The sequence below is a fragment of the Aptenodytes patagonicus genome, chromosome 6 (assembly GCF_965638725.1).
Source record: "Aptenodytes patagonicus chromosome 6, bAptPat1.pri.cur, whole genome shotgun sequence".
NCBI lineage: Eukaryota > Metazoa > Chordata > Aves > Sphenisciformes > Spheniscidae > Aptenodytes > Aptenodytes patagonicus.
In genome coordinates, this window is record NC_134954.1 from 31,134,121 (window position 1) to 31,138,712 (window position 4,592).

Consider the following 4,592-nt stretch of genomic DNA (forward strand, 5'->3'; position numbering starts at 1 on the left):
CCTCTCAGCACAGCCAGAGCCCGGCTCCCCAATTCAAAACGTCCAGGGACTGCTCCCACACCAAAGGGGCCATCACTGAAAGCTCTTGCTGGCCATCGCCTTCCCTAGGCAGCCCTTCCACAGCCCCACAAGCACTGCCGCTCTCAGCTTGCCAGCCATGCATATGTCCAAACATCTTTTCTCACAGCTTCGCCACAGCCCGGCTCCCCAGTTGAAAACGTCCAGGGACCGCTCCCACACCAAAGGGGACAGCACTGAAAGCTCTTGCTGGCCATCACCTTCCCTAGGCAGCCCTTCCACAGACCCACAAGCACTGGCAGGCTGAGCTTCCTAGCCACATCACTGTGCGGACGTTCCCTCTCAGCACAGCCAGAGCCCGGCTCCCCAATTCAAAACGTCCAGGGACTGCTCCCACACCAAAGGGGCCAGAACTGAAAGCTCTTGCTGGCCATCACCTTCCCTAGGCAGCCCTTCCACACACCCACAAGCACTGGCAGGCTGAGCTTCCTAGCCACATCACTGTGCGGACGTACCCTCTCAGCACGGCCAGAGCCCGGCTCCCCAGTTGAAAACGTCCAGGGACTGCTCCCACACCAAAGGGGCCAGCACTGAAAGCTCTTGCTGGCCATCACCTTCCCTAGGCAGCCCTTCCACAGCCCCACAAGCACTGCCGCTCTCAGCTTGCCAGCCATGCATATGTCCAAACATCTTTTCTCACAGCTTCGCCATACCCCGGCTCCCCACTTCAAAACGTCCAGGGACCGCTCCCACACCAAAGGGGCCAGCACTGAAAGCTCTTGCTGGCCATCACCTTCCCTAGGCAGCCCTTCCACAGACCCACAAGCACTGGCAGGCTGAGCTTCCTAGCCACATCACTGTGCGGACGTTCCCTCTCAGCACAGCCAGAGCCCGGCTCCCCAATTGAAAACGTCCAGGGACTGCTCCCACACCAAAGGGGCCAGCACTGAAAGCTCTTGCTGGCCATCACCTTCCCTAGGCAGCCCTTCCACACACACACAAGCACTGGCAGCCTGACATTCCTAGCTGCATCACTGTGCGGACGTTCCCTCTCAGCACAGCCAGAGCCCCGCTCACCAATTGAAAATGTCCAGGGACTGCTCCCACAGCAAAGGGGCCAGCACTGAAAGCTCTTGCTGGCCATCACCTTCCCTAGGCAGCCCTTCCACAGACCCACAAGCACTGGCAGGCTGAGCTTCCTAGCCACATCACTGTGCGGACGTTCCCTCTCAGCACAGCCAGAGCCCCGCTCGCCAATTGAAAACGTCCAGGGACCGCTCCCACACCAAAGGGGCCAGCACTGAAAGCTCTTGCTGGCCATCACCTTCCCTAGACAGCCCTTCCACAGACCCACAAGCACTGGCGCTCTCAGCTTGCCAGCCATGTATATGTCCAAACATCTTTTCTCACAGCTTCGCCAGAGCCCGGCTCCCCACTTCAAAACGTCCAGGGACTGCTCCCACACCAAAGGGGCCAGCACTGAAAGCTCTTGCTGGCCATCACCTTCCCTAGGCAGCCCTTCCACAGACCCACAAGCACTGGCAGGCTGAGCTTCCTAGCCACATCACTGTGCGGACGTTCCCTCTCAGCACAGCCAGAGCCCCGCTCGCCAATTGAAAACGTCCAGGGACTGCTCCCACACCAAAGGGGCCAGCACTGAAAGCTCTTGCTGGCCATCACCTTCCCTAGGCAGCCCTTCCACAGACCCACAAGCACTGGCAGGCTGAGCTTCCTAGCCACATCACTGTGCGGACGTTCCCTCTCAGCACAGCCAGAGCCCGGCTCCCCATTTGAAAACGTCCAGGGACTGCTCCCACAGCAAAGGGGCCATCACTGAAAGCTCTTGCTGGCCATCACCTTCCCTAGGCAGGCCTTCCACAGACCCACAAGCACTGGCGCTCTCAGCTTGCCAGCCATGCATATGTCCAAACATCTTTTCTCACAGCTTCGCCAGAGCCCGGCTCCCCAGTTGAAAACGTCCAGGGACCGCTCCCACACCAAAGGGGCCAGCACTGAAAGCTCTTGCTGGCCATCACCTTCCCTAGGCAGCCCTTCCACACACCCACAAGCACTGGCAGGCTGAGCTTCCTAGCCACATCACTGTGCGGACGTTCCCTCTCAGCACAGCCAGAGCCCGGCTCCCCAGTTGAAAACGTCCAGGGACCGCTCCCACACCAAAGGGGCCAGCACTGAAAGCTCGTGCTGGCCATCACCTTCCCTAGGCAGCCCTTCCACAGACCCACAAGCACGGGCGCTCTAAGCTTGCCAGCCATGCATATGTCCAAACATCTTTTCTCACAGCTTCGCCAGAGCCCGGCTCCCCAATTGAAAACGTCCAGGGACTGCTCCAAGACGAAAGGGGCCAGCACTGAAAGCTCGTGCTGGCCATCACCTTCCCTAGCCAGCCCTTCCACAGACCCACAAGCACTGGCAGGCTGAGCTTCCTAGCCACATCACTGTGCGGACGTTCCCTCTCAGCACAGCCAGAGCCCGGCTCCCCAGTTGAAAACGTCCAGGGACTGCTCCCACACCAAAGGGGCCAGCACTGAAAGCTCTTGCTGGCCATCACCTTCCCTAGGCAGCCCTTCCACACACCCACAAGCACTGGCAGGCTGAGCTTCCTAGCCACATCACTGTGCGGACGTTCCCTCTCAGCACAGCCAGAGCCCGGCTCCCCAATGGAAAACGTCCAGGGACTGCTCCCAGACGAAAGGGGCCAGCACTGAAAGCTCTTGCTGGCCATCACCTTCCCTAGGCAGCCCTTCCACACACCCACAAGCACTGGCAGGCTGAGCTTCCTAACCACATCACTGTGCGGACGTTCCCTCTCAGCACAGCCAGAGCCCGGCTCCCCATTTGAATACGTCCAGGGACTGCTCCCACACCAAAGAGACCATCACTGAAAGCTCTTGCTGGCCATCACCTTCCCTAGCCAGCCCTTCCACAGACCCACAAGCACTGGCAGGCTGAGCTTCCTAGCCACATCACTGTGCGGACGTTCCCTCTCAGCACAGCCAGAGCCCGGCTCCCCAGTTGAAAACGTCCAGGGACTGCTCCCACACCAAAGGGGCCAGCACTGAAAGCTCTTGCTGGCCATCACCTTCCCTAGGCAGCCCTTCCACACACCCACAAGCACTGGCAGGCTGAGCTTCCTAGCCACATCACTGTGCGGACGTTCCCTCTCAGCACAGCCAGAGCCCGGCTCCCCACTTTAAAACGTCCAGGGACTGCTCCCACACCAAAGGGGCCAGCACTGAAAGCTCTTGCTGGCCATCACCTTCCCTAGGCAGCCCTTCCACACACCCACAAGCACTGGCAGGCTGAGCTTCCTAGCCACATCACTGTGCGGACGTTCCCTCTCAGCACAGCCAGAGCCCGGCTCCCCACTTCAAAACGTCCAGGGACCGCTCCCACACCAAAGGGGCCAGCACTGAAAGCTCTTGCTGGCCATCACCTTCCCTAGGCAGCCCTTCCACACACCCACAAGCACTGCCAGGCTGAGGTTCCTAGCCACATCACTGTGCGGACGTTCCCTCTCAGCACAGCCAGAGCCCGGCTCCCCATTTGAAAACGTCCAGGGACCGCTCCCACACCAAAGGGGCCAGCACTGAAAGCTCTTGCTGGCCATCACCTTCCCTAGACAGCCCTTCCACAGACCCACAAGCACTGGCGCTCTCAGCTTGCCAGCCATGTATATGTCCAAACATCTTTTCTCACAGCTTCGCCAGAGCCCGGCTCCCCACTTCAAAACGTCCAGGGACTGCTCCCACACCAAAGGGGCCAGCACTGAAAGCTCTTGCTGGCCATCACCTTCCCTAGGCAGCCCTTCCACAGACCCACAAGCACTGGCAGGCTGAGCTTCCTAGCCACATCACTGTGCGGACGTTCCCTCTCAGCACAGCCAGAGCCCGGCTCCCCATTTGAAAACGTCCAGGGACTGCTCCCACAGCAAAGGGGCCATCACTGAAAGCTCTTGCTGGCCATCACCTTCCCTAGGCAGGCCTTCCACAGACCCACAAGCACTGGCGCTCTCAGCTTGCCAGCCATGCATATGTCCAAACATCTTTTCTCACAGCTTCGCCAGAGCCCGGCTCCCCAGTTGAAAACGTCCAGGGACCGCTCCCACACCAAAGGGGCCAGCACTGAAAGCTCTTGCTGGCCATCACCTTCCCTAGGCAGCCCTTCCACACACCCACAAGCACTGGCAGGCTGAGCTTCCTAGCCACATCACTGTGCGGACGTTCCCTCTCAGCACAGCCAGAGCCCGGCTCCCCAATTGAAAACGTCCAGGGACCGCTCCCACACCAAAGGGGCCAGCACTGAAAGCTCGTGCTGGCCATCACCTTCCCTAGGCAGCCCTTCCACAGACCCACAAGCACGGGCGCTCTAAGCTTGCCAGCCATGCATATGTCCAAACATCTTTTCTCACAGCTTCGCCAGAGCCCGGCTCCCCAATTGAAAACGTCCAGGGACTGCTCCAAGACGAAAGGGGCCAGCACTGAAAGCTCGTGCTGGCCATCACCTTCCCTAGCCAGCCCTTCCACAGACCCACAAGCACTGGCAGGCTGAGCTTC